The following is a 22204-nucleotide window of genomic DNA, read 5'->3' as shown; positions in this document are numbered from 1 at the left end:
AGTGTAAAATCACCCTTGTTGAATTGGTTCTTGGATGGATTTAAGAAAGTAAGAATTGAGAGAAAGTTGGTTTATGTGGAACATTAAGGAGTGAAATATCCATTATTCATTATTTTATACTAAAAGAGCAACCTTAATAGAATTGTCTGTATTAAACATTCTCTGAAGTGTGAGGTGCTCTTTGTAGCCACTCTTTGTTCTGGAAAATATATGGGACACCTTCTATTAAAATATTAACCTACAAAAGTTCTCTGCCATAAATAAATAGAACCCCTATGCAAGCAAAGTATAGAACCAAAACAAGATTTTCCAGAAGAGCAAATAGAGTAGGGAACAAGATGTAAATAGATCCAGGGTGGATCAAAAGTCCATACAATGAGAGACAATTTGGGTTCAGTGGACATCATAGGGACTTTTGATCCATCGTGAATCCATTTACATTTTGTTTCTTATATTTGTCTTTTATTCTTACTGTCCCTAACCATTTATTCTGCCTTTTTGTAATTATTAAATATGGTAATAAACTTTATTCCTTGATTATTTTTGAATACCCCCTTTTTTCTTATTTTCCTATTAGGTATTTTTCTACCCTACGCTATTGGCCCATCTAGAAAATCTAGTTTGGGTTCTATACCTTCTAATAACATATACTTGCCATACACATCCAATAGCTGTTGGTCGAATGCTTGTTTTTCTCGAGTCCACAATAAACATGCATGCTTGGACGAAACCCGTGTCAAAACTTGAGTTATATCCTGTAGGAGTTAAAAGGGTAATCCACTAACTGGATGACCCATTTTTCAAATAAGTAGTCCCCCTTATAATGAAAAGAAAAACATACCCTCACCTCCTGCACAGGTGCTGTTCCAGAGATGTCGGCACCGGGTGTCTTGGGGCTCAAGTGACATTGTTATGTCAGGTGAGCCATGCAGCCAATAAATGGCCGCTATTGGGCTGCTGCGCACTTTCCTCAGACGAACCTTGGACAAGTGGAAGTGAAATAGTGAGATCACAGCAGCAGGGCTCACGTATTATAACATTGTCAAGCAAGCCCCAGGACAGGCAGTGCCAACATCGCTGGAACAGTGTTGGTTCAGAAGGTTTTCTATTTTTATTTTACAAATTGTACTACTTATTTTAAAAATGGGTTGTCCAGATAATGGACAGCCCCTGTGATAATCATGCATTTTGAATCGGCATGACTGATCCCTCTTTGCCCAACATCGTCCAATATGAGAGAAAGTGTGCAAGCATCAAGATGACTGACATCATTTACAAATGGTCTGTTATAAGCTTTTATTCTCTCCCAATCCCAAAAACATCCTTTATTCAACGCCTCATGTTTAGGGCGCAGGCAGACGGCTGTACAACACAGACGACAACAGCATCACAATTCTCGGACTGGCCGCCGGCCTTTGTGATTCGAGTGTAACAGCTACATAGAAATACATGCTGTCATACTTGTGTCAGGGGAGCTACCGACCAGTCTGTGCAATATGATGCGATCTTCTCTATGTTATGCGTTTGTCTGACTGCGCCCTTAAAGAAGCTTTCTGGAGAAAATTCGCGAAAGGAAAAAATGGGATAAAATAATAAAAAAGCAAAGTACCCACCTGATAAAAAAAAACTGCAGATCCAGCTCTGCTGTTCCCAGTACTCCATGCCCGTCACTGATTACTTTGCTGATGTGATGACGGGCTTTCTTTCATTTGTAGATGCTGAAGCCATCCACTGGTCTGCCCTGTACACTGCTGAGATTGGCTGCATTGTTCAGGCATGAAAGATGGCACATCATCCTTGCTAACAGTGACTGGCAGGGGGACCAGAGTGATGGAGCGGGGATGGCAAGGGGTTTTAACACTTTCCCTCAAGTATGAATGATTCAAAATTCTCTGATTGGATAAATCATTTAAAATCTCATATTAGGATATCTTGAACATCTCTTAAATTGTCGGTTTAGTGTAAAATGATAGTTATCCTATTTTCTGCTTACATTTCCTCTCTACGATTTCTGCAAATATAGGAGTCTGCTAACAAACTATGAAGGCAGAGTGAAGATCCATTTACAACGGCCGACCGGTTGCACTAAAACAGCTGATCTTAATACATTTACCTGTCGGCAGTCATTTAATTGTCGGCCTACTCAGGCTGACCACAGTAAACGATACACACTGAGCGATCTGTAATTGCTCAGCGCGCATAGATTGCCATTATTCTCGGCAGCATAAGTCCTATTTAAGAAAAATTATCCTTAATGAGAGGCAAAAGTGATCGGGTGATCGGCAGCCTGTTTACACTGAAAGATTTTCGCGAAAGGAACTTTCTTAATAACACTTGTTTGCTTTCAGTGTAAATGCAGCTGTAGAGTTTTAGTTTTCTTAACTCATTTTCTCAACTTATTTTGGGCATAGAGTTAAGCTATTGGTTTTGACACTCTGTAGACATAAATTTGGGTAATTTAAACCTGTGGTTTTCTAATGGGTAACATTTGGATACTTTGTTCTTTGCCAGGCAGCAGATGCAAAAGCAAACAGGATTTTGGGTGTATACAAAGAGAGAGAAAATCCTGAGATCCAAATGTATTATTACCCCTCTATAAATCACTGGTGGGGCCACATCTGGAATATGGGATCCAGTTTTGGGCTCCACATTTTAAAAAGAATATTCAGAAGTTAGAGTCAGTTCAAACTAGATAACTATATGGGATTGAGGCCTCTCCTATATTACATAGAATGAAGGCCTTTAATATTATAAGAGGGTGAAAAAGTTGGTCTTGTTTAGATTACAAAAAAGATAAGTGTAGATCTCATTTATATGTATAAATACATGTGTGATCAATAGAAAAGACTCGCACAAGATTTATTCCTTACAAAGACCTTAGAAAGTAGCTAGAGCCATTCATTTTGTGTGGAGGAAAGGAGATTCTGCTAGTTAAATAGGAAAGGGTTCTTTACACTTAGAGCAGTTAAGGTACCGTCACACTTAGTGATGCTACAGCGATCCTGACAACGATACGACTTGGCAGGGATCATTGCTGCATCGCTATGTGGTCGCTGGTGAGATGTCAAACAGTCAGATCTTCACAACGATGCAGCAATGATACGGCGACCCGTAGCGACGTGTATAACGATGTCGGCAGTCGTTGGGACCCTGTCACATAGCAGCTACTCTGACAATTCAGACCTCGATGAGGGACGACTTCTCAGTTCTGAGTCGCCAACGAGGTCGTTGGTAAGGTGTCAAACACACCGATGCATGCTACCCAGCGGGACCTCAACGATCAAAAAATGGTCCAGGCCATTTCGACACGACCAGCGATCTCACAGCAGGGGCCTGGTCGCTGCTACGTGTCAAACGTAGCGAGATCGCTGCTGAGGTTGCTGTTGCGTCACAAAACTTGTGACTCCGCAGCGATCTCGCTAGCAATCTCGCTTAGTGTGATGGGGGCTTTAGACTGTAGGTTGCTCTACCACAAGAGGTAGTAATGGCAGACACTATAACAGCTTTTACAAAAGAGCTGGATGCTTTTCTCACAGCAAATGACATTGAGAGTTCTAAATAATCTAGTGACAGAGACTGTATAACTTGTTGAGAAAGGTTGAACTTGATGGACCGGAGTCTCTTTTTCAGCGTACATAACTTTGTAACTATGTAAACAACCTAAAACTAATCCTATCTCAATAAACTCAATGTGAAAGAGACCTGACATGTTTATCATGTGTCAGATAATTCATGGAGCATTAATTTTTGGTGGAATAATTGCTAATATCAGAACAAATTGTTCATATTTTTCGCCTTTTTTTTCATTACTGTGATCAACATTAGAATTATAAATGAGGTTACAAATTAATCTTTGGTCTGTTAATTTTGGTAGAATATTGTGTCACACTCCCATATTATTAGTTGTACATGATAATAGATGATGTGGGTATCTTTATTCCCTCAGTCTGTGCTTTGCACGGAGTGACTGTTCTGCAAAAAGGTTCTGCTTGTCCCATTCCTGAATCGTGATTTATTTTTGTCTGGGACTAAGATGATTTGTTTTCTGTGGACTGTGAACAAGCATGTGTATTAATGATCAATTTCTCAAGTAGCGCACATTAATTCCTAAAAAAAAAAAGAAAGAAATGTCATTGAAGCTTAAATACTAATATGCATTTGGTTAATTAAAAGAGCCAGAATTAGTTATAAGCACGGTGAGCTCTAAGAGCCAAAGACAGGGAGAATGGAATATTTCAGTCAGCTTATGAATGACTATAAGAACATTAAATATGAACTAGCTGATAATATGCAAAATTAGGATTTCAAAAGTGGCATTTTAAATGTTCATTTAATGGCCAGAGATTAATGAGATAGGCTGAGTTTAGAAGAAGAAACATTGTTAATACATGGAGTAGAGGTCTTCTTTCCAGTTCTGTCCTAACAAAATGTACAATTATTAATCACTTTAACATAAAATATTTTGCCAGTCGTAGTTGTATTCCATTCTAGCCTTGTTATTAGCTACCGTATGGCATAATCTAATAGTATGTTTTATTATAATATTATTTATTGATTTTGAATATTTTAGTTTTGAAATTAATACTGTAATGTATAAATATATATGTTGCTTGCAGAAGAGAATGTAAGTGAAATGTTCTGCTTTTTATGTTGTGATAAACTGAGATTATGCCGTCCTCAGAGGGTGTCGGGTGTATATTACAGCTGACACCACTGCAATTGCATAGGATTGGGAAAACTGAGACCCTAGCCACATGATCATTTAGTTGCCCAGGTCCATCAGAACATCTAAACTGTTAGTTATTGGAAGGGGGTTCCATCTGTCACCCCATCACCCCAAACTATGACCTAACTATGTCCTAACAATACCTCCCAGTTCTGTCGTGTGAAGCCTACCATGGCCATTCAGAGTTAGGATGCGGGATGCCTTTTAGCTTTACCCTGACAGGCATAATAGAATGCAATAAAGAAGTATTGTAGAGTGTTATATGAGTGATCTACCGATAGCATGGTCGAGTATGCTAGTCATCAAAAAAAAATATGAAAATGGTAATTAAAAGGTTTGAGAGAGATGTTAAAAAAACTGGCAGTAGTTGTACTCATTCATAAAGTAAAGTTAAAGGGTTTTTTCAGGACTTTGTATTTTTTTACTTATGGAGCTAAGAACTTACAGGCAGGTAGTTGCTAACAACCTGCCATTTCTTTATATCCGATATAGAACAATACTCAAATGAAAAAAATAATACTTTAATGGTTCACAATGTAATCCTACAGTTTGGTTAAAAACATATAAAATTTGGAGGTAACGTACGTGATATGTAAAACAAGATAAGATGGTGTGCTGTAATGGTTTTAAATAGTTACAAGTATACACATTGGGTATAATCATATTGGTCGTAAAGACTCTTATTACCTATTTGAGACAAATGGGTTGATTACCTGCCTGTTCTGCCCGGTCTCTGCTGGCTCAGAGCGCTCACGGACCACTCCTGCCGGAGATTCTGCTGCTTCATTTGACCCCACATCAACAGAGTAGCTCTTCCTCTTCTGGTATGCTCTATTGATAGGGCTCACTGCCGACATTATGCTGTCAATCAGCATGACATCAGCAAAGATATCCCCTCAACAGTGCAGAGCGGAAAAGAAGAAGCTACTCTGTCGATGTGACATTACCAGAAGCCGCAGTGATGCACAGCAGACAGAACAGGCTGGTAGTTAGCAACCTGCCTATAAGTTCTTAGCCCTATAAGAAAAATACATAAATGCCCTTTAACGAGTCATTCATACAATGAATACCATAAAAATCAAATGCCATATAACTAAAGAAAAAATGTATGTATCGCACTGTATATTCCTTGGGCTTATAGTTCTGCATTATGGTTGATGTACCTAGAGTGGGAGTAAGGCACCATTCATCCCTCGGAACTTTATGGCTCTCTACTAAGCAGCCACCATGCACCACCATGTACCACCATGGCAATTTATAAGTGAGGGTTTTATTATGAATTTTATTTTTTTTTTTACATGAAGACTTAAAAACACTTTAATGACAGGTGACAATTGCTTAATTTTAATGCCCTCCATTAAAGATATTAGAAAAAGAGAAAACAAATATTACAATGTAGAACTAACAATTCTATGAGAGTAAGGTTTTATTTAAGGGCTGCTGGGCAGGAATTGGGGAACATAACCTTAGTATGCTTTAGGCTATGTGCCCACGATGCAGAAATGAAGCAGAAAATTTCTGCATCTCCCTGGCATAAAAAACGCATGCAGATTGTGCATGCATTTTTCCTGCAGAATACATGCGGAATACATGCGGATTCACATGCGTATCCACATGCCTTAGGCTGCGTGCCCACGTTGCGTATTACAAGCGTATATGCTGCGGAATTTCCGCAGCGTAAATGCTTGTAAAACGCATGTATATCCGCACCCCATGGTCCCCAATGGCATTCCGCAATGTCAATGCCCATGCTGCGGATTTTTGAGCAGCGTATATGCTGCGGTCAAAAATCCGCAGCATGTTCATTAATTTTGCGTTTCCGCATGCGGAATCAATGTGCGGATGGTACCCAAGTCTGGATGAGAGGAGACTCTCATCCAGACCTGGGTACCAAAGAGCCTGTAAAAAAAAGAATAAAATAAAGTTTATACTTATCTTCTGATGTTTTCCCTCCATCGCGCTGTTGTGTGAAGGACCTGCCACGTCATTGAGTCATGTGACCCATCACATGACTCAATGACGTCACCGCAGGTCCTGCACACCACAGCGTGAGCCGCTCAAGACTCGGGGGACGGGGCAGAGAATGCATCGGTAGGTGAGTATAAACTTTATTTTTTTATTTTTTACCATTCTGATTCTTTTTTTTTAACTATTACTTGGTCACACTATATAAATCCATGCCGGTTGCATGGATTTATATAGTGTGAACAAGTTGTCAAGCATTTTTCCAAGTGATGCTTAAATCACTTGAAGAAGTGCTTGATAACCCGCATGCGGAAATGCATGCAAATATGCTGCAAAGACGCCTCACAAACTCTTCTACCTGGCGGGAAAACCGCATGTAAAATCCGCATGCTATTTTCCCGCCAGGGAGAAGCGTAAAAAATATGCTTCAGTTCCACAATGTGGGCACTTAGCCTTAACGCATGTGTTTCCGCATGTGGACTGACAAGCACTTTCCAGGCGATAGCATCACTTGGAAAGTGCTTGACAACTAGGTCACACTGTATAAATCCATGCAAACGGCATGGATTTATACAGTGTGACCGTAAAAATAAAAAAAATAAACCTATACTCACCCCCGATGCCGCCGCGTGTGCTGTCGCGCTCCTTCCTGGTTCCTTCCTGGCTTGCCGGCATCTCGCGAGACAGCCTGCGGTCACATGACCGCGACGTCATCTCAGGTCCTGGAAGGAGAAGCGCTGCAGGGGGCCGCCAGACAGGTGAATATAAACTTTATTTATTATTTTATATTTTTTTTTTACAGGTACAATGGTACCCAGGTCTGGATGAGAGTCTTTTCTCCTCCAGACTTGGGTACCATCCGCACATTGAAACACATATAATCTGCGTGTACAAATGTACAGACACGGATTCTATGCGTCTCAATGCAAGTCAATGGCGGCGCTTCCGCAAAATTAATGAACATGCTGTGGATTTATGAGCGCTGCAGAAACGCTGCGGAAAAATCCGCAGCATGTGCATTGACATTGCGGAATGCCATTGGGGGACCATGGGGTGCGGATTACCATGCAAATTTCCGCCGCGGAGACGCATGAAAAACGCATCGTGTGCACGCAGCCTTAGTGTTTTTTTAGGCCGCTAATTCAGTCAGAAAAGAGATAGAAAATTGTTCACTTGAATAGAAAGGGGCACAGTGTTTTTTGGTTGTTTTTTGACTGAACTACCTGAAATTCTCCATAATTGTTTGAAAGAGCTGCAGTAATTGAGCACTTGCATGCAGTAAGTGCACGACCAGCCAGGGGTCCTGAAGTGCTTCGCTGTACACTCAGGTAATGACAGAGCAAGCTTGTTGCCTTCAAGCTCCTGCTTTGTAAATTAAGCGAGGTTCTCCTGTGTGACTGCCAGGTGTACAAAATGAATTTCTAAATGGCACAAAATGTGGTAAAGCTCTGTCCTGACTCCACTTAGCACTGATTTTTGAAGAGGACTCATTATCAGATTATTTTGTGCCGGCCTCGCACCTGAGCACTGTATGCATTTCACTTTAACTGATTGTCTCAAATTCACATGCTATGCTGCCCGTGGGAGTCACATCACAAACACGTCTGTGCTGCACTTATGCAAAATTAAACTGCTACCCCAAGTAAAAATGTAGCAAGTTGCTTTTATTATGAAAGTCTAATATAATTGTCCGCATAAGTTTTTGTAACTTGCTTAAAAAGTAGATAAAGAGCTTGCCATGCCAACTACATTGGATACACTTCTTCTATATGTGGTAATTCTTTTTATACTTCTATTTACTTTGAATCGTTCTTGAGACATTTTTTTTTATTGCAGTAAAACTAAATTACTAAGATACTTAAAGGGGTTGTCTAGCCTTGCATTACATGTCTGCAGTCCCTCTATGTGACTGCAGACTTGTGAATCCTTACAGCACTTAGTGTACCAACAGTGGGCGTGTGACTGCATGTATGTGATTTGCATGCATGCGGTCATGTCCCAAATACGTGGGCGCAGCCTCGCTCAATGCCAGTGTATTGAGCAAAGCCGGACAAGTCTAGTCGGAATGTGACAAGAAGTATGCAGATTGCATACTTGTGGTTACATTAATTCACGCTCCCTGTGCCGACACCAGAGAATGTGCCAGCGCCGGGAGTGGGCAGTCATGTGATTCTGAGTATGCAGTGTTCATGCTGTGAGATTCAGAAGTCTGCAGTCACATAAAATGACTGCAGACCTGTAACCTAAGGCTGGACAACCCCTTTAAAGTCATTGTCCAGGTTTGTCAGTAAAGTCTGCAGTCACTCTTTGTGATGGTAGACTTGTGAACTCTCACAGCACATGCAGTACGCAGTCAGGATTCTCCAGTGCCTGCAGTGAGACTGATGGCTATGTGACTGCAAGTATGCAGTATGCAAACTCCCAGTCGGAATGTGACCAGAAGTATGCATATCTCATACTTGCGATCACATGACCGCCTGGTCTTGGCATCGGAGTGACTGCAGACTTAGGTGACAAACCTGGACAACCCTTTTAATGAGAAATGAACTATACTTTTATACCATAAATTACAAGAGGTTTGAGGAGAGCCTGTGAAGGACGCTCATGGTCTGGATCGGTACCGAACACGAAACTCCTCAGGAAGGCTGTGCTACTGTTCAGGTTTGGCACCAAAACCTCGGATCATCGTGTGTTTCCCACACTGTCATCTGCATGACAGCGAGGGAAACAGGGGCTCTTATCTGCGGTAAGATCATTACCGCCGGTCAGAGAGCTGCGGGATCACGCTGTCGGATGTCAGCGTGAGCCCGCAGCTGTGACTGTGACCAAGCTTACCTCTGGTCACAGGCGTCGGCTGATGAGAGTTCTGCTAACAGCAGGCCGCTGATGGGAGTAGTCATCAGACGGCGCCTGTGCTCAAGCTGATTTGACTGCTCTACAAGTGATCCGGATCATTGTGGCACAGTATGGATTACGGCGGATAAGTGAGTATTATTGTGGTTTATTTTTTTTTCTTTTACAGGTGACATGAGCTCCGGGGGCTAGGCGCTAAGGTTAGTATTATGGTGTTTTTTTGTTTGTTTTTTTATGGGGGACAAGGGCTTTAGGGATTTGGTATAAGTGAGTATAACTGTGTTTTTTTTTTTATTTCAATATTTATTAATTTAAAGTTTTTTTTCTTTAGTTTGAGCTCAAGCGCCAGCTGATAACTACTCCCATCAGTGACTTCTGCTCTCGCTGTTATCATTGACAGCAGACATAGCCTGATGAGAGTAGTAGTCTCATCAGCCGATGCCTATAACCAGCGTTAAGCTTTTTACTGCTGGTCACAGTCACAGCTGCGGGTTCACGCTGACATCTGTCAGCGTGAGCCCACAGCGCTCTGACCGGCGGTAACGATCTTACCGCCTATCAGAGCCCCTGTTTCCTGCGCTGGCATGCAGATGATAGCGTGGGAAACCACAAATGTTCAGGCCCCATTCATATGAATAAGGTCCGGGTTCGGTTACTGTTCTGGTGCCCAAACTGAATTTTTAATAGAGGTTTGGCCGAACCCGCTGGACCTAAACATCCACAGGCCGCCATCACTAGATGCCCATCAACTGAAAAACTTTTGACTTATGTTCAGTTTCTTTCATTAAAGGTGAAACACAATTAAACACTAACAGAAAGACATTTTTGTATGTATTTGATGCATTTTAGGGCTGTGCCTTTCCAGTTATGCTGCACAGCTCATAGGCCTTTGGCCCAGACTATTTTCCATTTTTGCGCTTTCATTTTTTCACTCCACTTTTAAAAGAAAAACACATTTTTTTTAAATTTTTTCATACATAGCTGTATGTTTTTTGCTGGACAAGCAGCTTTGAAACTGTTCCGTTTCCCAGTCAATGTACTGGAAAACAGGAAAATATTCCAAGTATAGTGAAACTGTGCAAAGAAAAATCTTTTTTTTTTTTAATTTTATTTTTACAGCATTCATTGTGCTGCAAAAATGACCTTACTAAAAAAAGCAGTATAACAAAATGTGCTAGTATCACCATTTTCCGAGACCCTGAAAAGTTTTCAGTTTTTGGTTGATGGAGTTGTGTGAAGGCCTGTTTTTTGCATGGTGGTTTGACATTTTTACTGATATCATTTTGAAGTAGACAGTGTTTTGATCCTTCCTCATTGCATTTTTTTTGCAAAAAATGCAAATTTTGGCATTTTTGATTATTTTTCTTTTTACAGCATTTACTGATTGAGTTAATGAAGTTTACATTTTGATAGATCAGACTTTTACAGATGCAGCAATACCAGATATATTTGTTTTTAGTTTACTTTTAGAGGGGAGAAAATGATGTAAGTAGGTAATTTATTTTATTTTTTATCTTTTTATTTACTTTTAAAACCTTTTTTTACTTTATTTTTTAGTCCCCTTGACCTCTTTACCCCCCAAGGCTGTTTGCACCTTCATGACAAGGCCAAATTTTACAATTCTGACCACTCTCGCTTCATGAGGTAATAACTCTAGAACGTTTCAATGGATCTCACTGATTAGAAGTCTGTTTTTTTGTGACGTATTGTACTTCATGATAGTGGTAAAATTTCTTCGATATGACTTGGTTTTTTTCTCGATAAAAATGGAAATTTGGCAAAAATTTTGAAAATGTTGCAATTTGTTTGACATCTCACCAGCGACCACATAGCGACGCAGCAACGATCCCTGACAGGTCGTATCGTTGTCGGGATCGCTGTAGCGTCGCTTAGTGTGACGGGGCCTTAACAGTCTATTCAGTAGGGCTATCAGCTGTGTATCCACCAGACTTCTGCACAACACAACTGATGGTCCCAACCCCATTTATAAGGCAAGAAATCCCACTTATTAAACCTGACAGGGCACACCTGTGAAGTGAAAACCATTTCCGGTGACTACCTCTTGAAGCTCATCAAGAGAATGCCAAGAGTGTGCAAAGCAGTCATCAAAGCAAAAGGTGGCTACTTTGAAGAACCTAGAATATAAGACATATTTTCAGTTGTTTCACACTTTTTTGTTAAGTATATAATTCCACATGTGTTAATTCATAGTTTTGATGCCTTCACTTTTGGCAGTCTGATCGCAGTTATAAGGCATAACAATGCAGGGTCGCTGCTATGCCTTACAGCTTGTCAGCCTTGCAGACACAAGTTAGTTAGATCATACACTGGGCATGATCTAACTAACTTGCTATTGCCTAGTGACCCGACTGTCGTCATGATGACATTGGGTCACGATGGCAACGATTGGGTTCAACGTGATGATGTTGCGGGGATACCCATCCAAGAGCAGAGGGACTTTACTCCCTCTGTCTGCTTGCTAAATGCGATTGCAGCATTTAGGGGGTTAAAGACAGGCACTGTTCTTGGCAATGAGAGCCGACTGTCAGCTGTCAGAATCAGCTGACACCCGGTGGCTATCGCGTGCACACAGCTTTTATGCGAGCAAAATTGCCATGACGTATCCATACATCCAAGGTCATTAAGTACCAGGCGACCTGGGCGCATGAATATGTGACACCCCAGGGGTCTGGTTGTCACAGTGATAGAGATATTACGTCTGAGAGCAGGTGGGAGGTCCTTTGGTCAGGGATCCTGTGCATGCCACACCTCCTGCCCAGCCTTGGGAGGGGAAGAACTTCCCCTGTATAAACCCGGGGCTGAGGCAGGGTTAGTGAGTCCAGGAAGAGTAGAGACAAGAGCAGCATAGGAAGCAGCAGAGTCACAAGGAGTCAGGGGCTGGCAGCTAAAGAGCTCGCCCTGACTAAGAAGATTCTTTACCGGACCCGGAGTCCGAGGCTGTGGGGACTAACTTCTACCCAGCAGCAGAATCCGTCAGGCAGGGGATTTCAGGTCCCCTGGCCCAGAAGCCCGAAGGCCCGGTCACACGCGTGGGACCAGCACCGCCATCGTGGAGCGGAAGCCATTAGAAGGCCCCGAGTCACCGGCCATACGGGTGAGCACCACACGGTACACTCAGGGACGTGGGCTACTTACATCAGCTTCTAGCAAGGTAGCCAGAAGAGTACAGTCAGCTTGGGAGGCCTACAACTACGCCTGGCCAGGGGAGATCCCATCTGCTCAAGGACTGACCAGGCCCCGTTCGCTAGCAAGTACTCCGGGAGGGTCTATCGTTGTTACCAGTAAAGACCCTGAACGCTACCATACCGTCTCTGAGTGGTTCCTGCTACCCCCATCATCCACGTCGGCTGCCCTGAGGCCATACCCCTCCCGTTGGGGGTTATACTATCACGCTGCACCATCCTTCCACCGGCCTCAGCGGTCTGCCCTGCAGCAGCAGCCCCCCTGGCTGCATTCAACGGGTGGCGTAGTCATCAACCATTTTCTACCGCTAACAGACTGCCGTCCAGTTTGACTCCCTGGGCACGGACCGGGTCACCGCCACGAGACTACAACCCTAAACAGATCCGGCTCTGGGTAAGCTCCCGCGTGCGCAACGCAGCGCGACACAGGCCCAGGGGCGCGTCAAATTTTGGCGTAGTCGGCAGGATCACGTGCCCGCAACCACCGGGTACTGCGTGCCTGAAAAGCAAAGACTGTTCAAACTTACCAGTGGTGAAGATTCCCGCCATCGGTGAAGATTCCCGCCATCCGGCGCCATCTTCAGCCTTCTTCCCGCCATCGGTGAAGTTTCCCGCCATCCGGCGCCATCTTCAGCCTTCTTCCCGCCATCCGTGGAGTTTTCCCGCCATTGGACGCCATCTTGAGGACGCCGCGCGGGAAGAAGAGGGGCGTGGACTCCGAAAGCGCGCGAGAACTGAAGCCCCGCCTCACGTCCGGACGTTGCGTAAGGTCCTGGAAGGAGCCCAGCAGACGCCGACGTCACAGGAGCGCGACGGAAGGTCCTCAACCCTGACGATCCACTGCGGAGCCGCGGCCTACGGAACAGGATCATCGCAAGGTAGGCCACGGTCCACTAGGGGGGAGGAAGATGTCGGATACGGAGGAGAGCTCCACTGCCTCAACCCCCGCCAGCGCTACCGCTGTTGCAGTTATGCCCTTCACCATGCCCTATATCCCGGGAGCAGCTTGGCTACCCCAGTACTCAGGGGAGTCACATACCCTGCATGACTTTAGAGAAAAGCTGGATAGCCTCTTCCAGGTGTACCCCCTCACAGAAGAGCAAAAACTGAGCATCCTGGTGGCCCAACTAACTGGGGCAGCCAAAAGGGAAGTAAAATCCTGGCCACCTGGGAGGAAGACTGTCGCAGGGATACTAACCCGGCTGAAGGACACCTTTGATACCCGCACCTCAGCCGAGATTAAACTTAGATTCTACGGGTGCAAGCAGCGAGCGCATGAGAGTATAAGGGACTATGCACTCAACCTACAAGAGGCCCTGAGGGCCATTAAGCAGACCGACCCTAATGGAGTGGGAAACGAGGACAGGCTGTTGACCGAACAATTTATAGAGGGTTTATATTGCAATGCCCACCGCACCCAGTTGCGGGCAATGGCCTTACAGGACCCTCATCTAGAATTTGCACAGTTCAAGGACAGAGCCATCCGGGTGCTCCGAGAACCGGCACCAGGTGGCGTTGTGACCCACAGACGCCCCACTACCACTTACTACCAGGAGGCGGCGCCCTTGTCAGCAGGGCCTGTGGGAGCTGATGCGCAGGCTTTGGACAATGACCCGGCTCCAGACCTACACCATCAGGTCCAAGAGCTAGCTAAAAGCGTTGCTGCGCTAACCCGAACTGTGCAGTCTTTACAGGTTTCCACTCCAGGGAAGATCCAGCTGGCATCCGGACCGGAGGACATCCCGTGGCGTCGACCAAGGAGGACCCCACCGGCCAGAGGAAGACCCAGTGACCGATACAGCGAGGACGGACGACCCATCTGCCGCCGCTGCAATCAACCCGGACATATGGAAAGGTACTGTTCTTTAAACGGGCACAACCTGGGGTAGAGGGCCAACCCCCAGGAAAAAGATCACCAGGCCCATCGAACTGGCGCGACAGATATGTGGGAGGACGTCCAGTCTTGCCTGTGGTACTGGATGGCATTCCCATGAGTGCCCTACTGGACACCGGGTCACAGGTCACCACCATCCCGTACGTGCTCTTCAAGCAGTACTGGAATGACTCGGATATTACCCGCTACCCTGACGACGACTTGAGTATCATCGCCAGCAATGGTCAGCCCGTGCCACAGATCGGATTTAAAGAGGTGACCATCAAAATTGGTAGAGTCGAACTGGCCGCACAGGGACTGATCATTGTAGATATTGACAAACATGAGAGTCACCCAAAAATAACTCTAGGAACTAATGTAATTGAAAATTGTCTTGCAGAGGTGATTTTCCTTTTACAGCAGGTTGCCAAGAATGCCAGCTCCGGCGAGCAGCGGGTGCTCCAGAAAGAGATCCGGGCACTGATGCAACGGCAACAAGTGGAACTCTCCGGCGGTGAGATTGGTAGCATAAGAATGTGTGACCCTTTTCCTATTGCCATGCCCCCAAAAAGTGAAATGATGATTTGGTGCCGGGCAGCTATTGGTCTGAGAGGTAGAGATTACCAGGCAATGGTAGAACCAGTTTACTCAGACAGTAGGCCCACCATTTTGACAGCACGGGGGGTGGTCAATGTACGCCATGGGAGGGTGCCCGTTCGCATAATAAATATCGGGGAGAGGGAAGTGTACCTGCCCCGGTATGCCACGCTAGCCAAATTATATACCACTAATCAAAATTCTATACAATCTGTGGAACCCTTGCCTCCATCTCACCCGGAGGAAGGTAACGGCTCTAAGAAAGACATGGAGGACTGGTGTCAGCAACTACATCTGGGTACTGACTCCACTCCCTCACACCAGAAACAAGGAGTCTATCGGGTGGTTCAAGAGTATGAGAGAGTGTTTAGTAAACACCCGTTAGACTTCGGGCGAGTCAAGGGGGTAGAACACCGCATCCCCACGGGAGATCATCCTCCCATAAAAGAGAGGTATCGACCCGTACCCCCTGCACATTACCAACACGCCAAGGGGATGCTTAGAGACATGAAGGAGGCTGGGGTAATCCGGGATAGCTGTAGCCCCTGGGCAGCCCCACTAGTTTTAGTCAAAAAGAAAGACAACACCATGAGGATGTGTGTAGATTACCGGAAAATCAACCGTATCACACACAAGGATGCGTACCCCTTACCAAGGATAGAGGAGTCATTGGCTGCTTTAAGATCTGCTAACTTCTTCTCTACCTTGGATCTCACTAGCGGGTACTGGCAGGTTCCTGTAGCAGAGGCGGACCGGGAGAAGACCGCATTCACCACCCCGATGGGACTTAGCGAGTTCACCTGCATGCCGTTCGGACTCTGCAACGCCCCAGGAACCTTCCAACGATTAATGGAGTGCTGTCTGGGCCACAGAAACTTCGAGACGGTCCTGTTGTACCTGGACGATGTCATCGTATACTCCAAAACTTATGAGGACCACCTGAAACACCTGGCGGAGGTGTTCGAAGCTCTGGCGAGTTACGGCCTAAAGGTGAAACCCTCCAAGTGTCACCTCCTGAAACCAAAGGTGCAATACCTGGGACACGTGGTGAGCGCTGACGGAGTGGCTCCCGACCCCGATAAGATCACCGCAATTAAGGGATGGCCAAGCCCCTCCAGCGTAAAAGAAGTGCGGCAGTTCCTAGGGTTGGTAGGCTACTACCGAAGGTTTATTCCCGGTTTCACCAAAAAGGCAGCACCTATGCAGGACCTCCTGATAGGCCAGTCCCGGAAGGCCAAGAACCAGAAGCCGCCCTTCAAATGGGAAAAGCTAGAAGAAGAGTCCTTCCGCCAGCTGAAGATGGCCCTCACGGGGGATGAAATCTTGGCGTACCCGGACTATAGCCAGCCCTTCATCCTCTACACCGACGCCAGTAACATCGGGCTAGGAGCCGTACTGTCCCAGATTCAGCAGGGGAGAGAACGAGTAATCTCCTATGCCAGCCGAAAACTGCGACCCACCGAAAGGAACCCCGAAAATTACAGCTCATTTAAGCTAGAGTTCCTGGCCGTGGTATGGGCAGTCACCGAGCGCTTTAGGCATTACCTCGCTTCTTCCCGGTTCACCGTATACACGGATAACAACCCGTTGACACACCTGGACACGGCAAGACTCGGTGCCCTGGAGCAGAGGTGGATGGCCCGTCTGTCCAACTACGAGTTCACAATTAAATACCGGGCAGGGCGCTCCAATACCAACGCGGACGCCCTGTCCAGGATGCCCAACCTGCCGGACGGAGGAGAAGATCCGGAGGGACTGGAAGAAGTTGAACTCCCTGCGTTCCACCGTCATGGGACTATCCAGTATTCCCACCGGGTAAGGAGTAAGCAGGCTGCTACGTTGAACCCCTTACCTCACTACAACTGGGCGGAAACGCAAGACAGCGACCCTGCCGTCCGACTGGTGAAGGAGATGCTGACTCGCCCGGAGGCTAGCCTGGAATCAGACGCTCCAGAGGAAGCCAAACAACTATGGGCAGAGAAGAGTCGACTGTTCCTTTACGAGGGGAAGTTGTGCCGCAGAATGGTTAACTCCAGGACGCATGAACTACTCTGGCAAGTAGTGGTGCCACGAAGAGACGCAGCCATGGTGATGGAGGCATACCACGACGGAGCTGGACACTTCGGGTGGAAAAAGCTGGAGTTCCTGCTGCGCGAGCGGTTCCACTGGGTAGGCATGAGGGGAACCATCGAGAAGTGGTGCAGAGACTGTGGCCCGTGCAATCTGAGAAGGAAGGACCGGGCCAGCCAGAAGACTCCCCTGCAGTCCATCGTCACCCGGCAACCGTTGGAACTGGTAGCCTTGGATCATGTAAAACTGACCCCCAGCAGAAGTGGCTACGTCTACGCGTTAACCATCGTGGATCATTACTCCCGGTTTCTGGTTGTCGTCCCCGTCAAGGACTTAACGGCTCGAACAGCAGCTAGAGCCTTCCAGCAGCACTTTTGCCGTCCACACGGGTACCCGGACCAAGTGCTGACGGACCAGGGACCTGCCTTTGAAGCGGAGGTCTTCCAGGAATTCTGCAATCTGTATGGCTGCCGGAAGATAAGGACGACACCCTACCATCCGCAAACTAATGGACTTTGTGAGAAAATGAACCAGGTGGTAATGGATCTTCTAAAAACGTTGCCCCTGGAAGAACGCAGTCTGTGGCCTGAGAAGTTGCCCGATCTGGTGGACCTATACAACCACATCCCGGTAGGTTCCACCAACTGTACCCCGGCTTACCTAATGAGGGCAAGACCTGGTAAGTTACCTGTTGACCTGGAAATGGGAGTCCTGACGCCCGAGGACACTTCACCAGAAACAGACTGGGACACAGAGAGGCAGCAGCAGTACCGGAAAGTACAGGAGAGCGTGGAGCGAAGTCTCTGTCAGGCTAGGGAAAGACAAGAGAAGACTTACAACCAGTATGCTCCCGCTGTTCCCCTGGTACCCGGAGAGCAGGTCTTGAAGAGGAAGAGACGGCTCCACAAGTTGGACGACCAGTGGGAGAAGGACCCGTACACCGTACTGCCCTCAAGCCACGAGAACCCGAAGGTCTGTACCATCAGTAAAGACGGAGGGGAAACCACAGCCATTGTATCCCGGGACCACCTGAAGAAGTGCCCCGAACAACTGAGGAACCCTGAGGAGGAACAGGAAGACCATCGACCCGTGGAAGAAAGGGAAGATATGGTTAGTACCGTGCTCGGGGACTTCCCTCGGTCTTGGACTCAAGTCAATGGTGCAGTTGTGGTACCCGTACTCACCTTCCTCCAACCATCATCCCAAGAACCTACGGAGCAACGGGTAGAGCTGGAAGAGCAGCCGGTCCAGGAGGCAGAAGACTCCACCCAAGCGGAACAGGAGAATCCACCCTCTGCTTATAGTGAGCCTGCCGTACCCCTAGTGAGACAAAGAGCCGGTAGACAGCTGCCCAGTTTACCCTTGACAGCTCCTACACCCTGTAGTTCAGGGCCAGACAGTCAGCTCCGTAGGTCCACTAGGGCCACTAGAGGCCAGTTACCCGCACGTTGGAGGATCTAAATGTTTAAGTTGTTTTACAATGTTTACCTGTTTATTGTTGCTTGTGTGTAATTTTGTGTTTCTAGTTGTTTTTAGGAGTCTTCGGTGGATTTACCGGGAATCCTTTGTATATAGTTGGAGCGTAACCCAGGATGGACTAGAGACTGTTAAGGACTTGGGGTAGGACAGACCCCTACCTGGTTACGTCTCCCTGTGTTGGTGAAATGGACACCTTTGCTTTTCTTCAAAGACTGCACCCGGTTGCGGACATCCGTGACCATCTTATTGTGTTTCCTTATTGTATTTTATTGTTCTTTGATATACCTTGTTATATTTTTCTAAAAAGTGTTTAGTCCCGGAGTACTAAATTTCACTAGGGGGGAGTGTGACACCCCAGGGGTCTGGTTGTCACAGTGATAGAGATATTACGTCTGAGAGCAGGTGGGAGGTCCTTTGGTCAGGGATCCTGTGCATGCCACACCTCCTGCCCAGCCTTGGGAGGGGAAGAACTTCCCCTGTATAAACCCGGGGCTGAGGCAGGGTTAGTGAGTCCAGGAAGAGTAGAGACAAGAGCAGCATAGGAAGCAGCAGAGTCACAAGGAGTCAGGGGCTGGCAGCTAAAGAGCTCGCCCTGACTAAGAAGATTCTTTACCGGACCCGGAGTCCGAGGCTGTGGGGACTAACTTCTACCCAGCAGCAGAATCCGTCAGGCAGGGGATTTCAGGTCCCCTGGCCCAGAAGCCCGAAGGCCCGGTCACACGCGTGGGACCAGCACCGCCATCGTGGAGCGGAAGCCATTAGAAGGCCCCGAGTCACCGGCCATACGGGTGAGCACCACACGGTACACTCAGGGACGTGGGCTACTTACATCAGCTTCTAGCAAGGTAGCCAGAAGAGTACAGTCAGCTTGGGAGGCCTACAACTACGCCTGGCCAGGGGAGATCCCATCTGCTCAAGGACTGACCAGGCCCCGTTCGCTAGCAAGTACTCCGGGAGGGTCTATCGTTGTTACCAGTAAAGACCCTGAACGCTACCATACCGTCTCTGAGTGGTTCCTGCTACCCCCATCATCCACGTCGGCTGCCCTGAGGCCATACCCCTCCCGTTGGGGGTTATACTATCACGCTGCACCATCCTTCCACCGGCCTCAGCGGTCTGCCCTGCAGCAGCAGCCCCCCTGGCTGCATTCAACGGGTGGCGTAGTCATCAACCATTTTCTACCGCTAACAGACTGCCGTCCAGTTTGACTCCCTGGGCACGGACCGGGTCACCGCCACGAGACTACAACCCTAAACAGATCCGGCTCTGGGTAAGCTCCCGCGTGCGCAACGCAGCGCGACACAGGCCCAGGGGCGCGTCAAATACGTCTAAGGTAGTAAAGCGGTTAATGGATTTTAACTCGCAATCACCCAATAGCTTATACTGTATATTGCAATACGATAGTATTGCAGCATATTGTAAAAATCACAGTCCCCTATGAACGCCAGCCACAGGCTAGTCTTCACAAGCATACCATCATGGCTGATACAGTGACTTTCATCAGGTTGTCTGCTGTCATGGCATTCTAACAGCACCCCACAATTGGGTTGTAGGAATAGGGACAATGGATATGTAGAGTGGCGCGCCTCCTGGTTTGCACAGTCAGAGATTGACAATGATATTTAAAGGGTTAACAGAGCAATCCGACCAACCTCCAGTTATCATTGCAACCAAGACATAAGTGGGACTCGTTGATGAGGAGGATGGATTTCTATTCTAGTCTCAATCTGGAGACCACTTTGGAAACACCATAAAGAGCCAGTAACAAAAAAATATCACATCGTTCCTACTTCCAGGATTGTGGTGGGGGGTTGCATAATGTATGGTAGCCACACCCCTATAGTTTTGGTTTCATGTACACTAAAAGCTTTGCATTATATTGATTTGTTAGTTTAATAAGTGGTACGGGCATTTGTCTAAAGTGTCCCAGGAGCTGTTTTTCAACACAACACCAGGCATCATGTTTCTTGTGCTATGGTGCATATGGCCTAAAGATGCTACTATGGCCTGCAGCATCTCCGGACTTATTTCTCGAAGCACAAATCTGACATCATTAGTTGGCCACAGAAAAAAGAGCGACCAGCAGCGGATCTTGATGATTTTCCCAAGTACATTCATCGTGGCAGAACATTCATCAAACAAGCATTAATAACTTTGCTAATTGAAGCCAAATACTTCTGCTCATGACACTTGTACATAATACTGAGGAAATACTGTTTTATTGAAAACCATGTTTCCATTTTATCATCCTTTGCAGATCCTTAACAAATTTATCCATTCTGTGATTTCCATAAATCCACGACTTTTCCTTCTTGGTGTTGCAATTTCTATATTGAGGAGCATACTTTATATTGCAAGAGATTATTGTTGTTTATAATGTTGGTTGCTCAGCGATAAAGAAAGAGTTTCGATGCTGGACCATATCTGCACTTATTGCTGCTATGCTTGGAGATTTAGAGGACTAAAGAACAATGAGAAGTGTGTAAATGTAGTGGTCTTGTCTGTGGTCTGAATTAATGTAGGGTTTGGTTTAGATTCTTAACCCCTTTACCCCTGAATGTTGTTTGCACGTTAATGACCAGGCCAATTTTTACAATTCAGACCACTGTCACTTTGAGGTAATAACTCTGGAACGCTTCAACGGATCCCACTGATTCTGAGATTGTTTTTTTCATGACATATTGTACTTCATTGTAGTAGTAAAATTTATTTGATATGACTTGCATTTATTTGTGAAAATTTTGCAATTTTCAAACTTTGAATTTTCATGCCCTTAAATTAGAGCGATATGTCACACAAAATAGTAATAATATATAGCGCCAACATAGTCCACAGCGCTTTACAATTCAGAGGTTCATATTCAACAGTCATAAGTAACATAGCTAAAGATAATACAATAATTAAAGCAAAAATAATGACGACCCTGCTCGTAAGAGCTTACAATCTACAATGAGGTGGGGGTGACACAAAGTATAGTGGCGTATTTACAATGATGGTCCAGCCATCTTTTCCAAATAGCCACATAGTTAATAAAGTTAGCCAAATAGTTAATAAAAAACATTTACCACATGTCTACTCTACATCAGCACAATTTTGGAACCAAATTTTTTTGTTAAGAAGTTATAAGGCTTAAAAGTTGACCAGCAATTTCTCATTTTTCCAACAAAATGTACAAAACCATTTTTTTAGGGACCACATCACATTTGAAGTGACTTTGAGGGGCCTTGACAGAAAATACCTAAAAGTGACACCATTCTAAAAACTGCACCACTCAAGGTGCTCAAAACCACATTCAAGAAGTTTATTAACCCTTCACGTGCTTCACAGGGATTTTTGGAATGTAGAGGAAAACAATGAACAATTAACTTTTTTCTCAAAAAATTTACTTTAGACCCCAATTTTTTTATTTTCGCAAGGGTAACAGGAAAAATGGACTCC

The 22204-nt window shown here is 45.8% G+C and overlaps 1 protein-coding gene across 4 annotated transcripts in view; it reads left to right on the top strand.

The window, feature by feature from the left end:
- Positions 1-22204, top strand: part of PARD3B (par-3 family cell polarity regulator beta) — a 2083049-nt gene that overhangs the window by 1110484 nt on the left and 950361 nt on the right. The window lies entirely within an intron of this gene.

The sequence above is a fragment of the Phyllobates terribilis genome, unplaced genomic scaffold (genome assembly GCF_046119375.1).
Source record: "Phyllobates terribilis strain yellow unplaced genomic scaffold, ASM4611937v1 Scaffold_9__5_contigs__length_417890890, whole genome shotgun sequence".
NCBI classification, from domain to species: domain Eukaryota; kingdom Metazoa; phylum Chordata; class Amphibia; order Anura; family Dendrobatidae; genus Phyllobates; species Phyllobates terribilis.
This window is presented reverse-complemented; position numbering and strand designations above follow the sequence as displayed.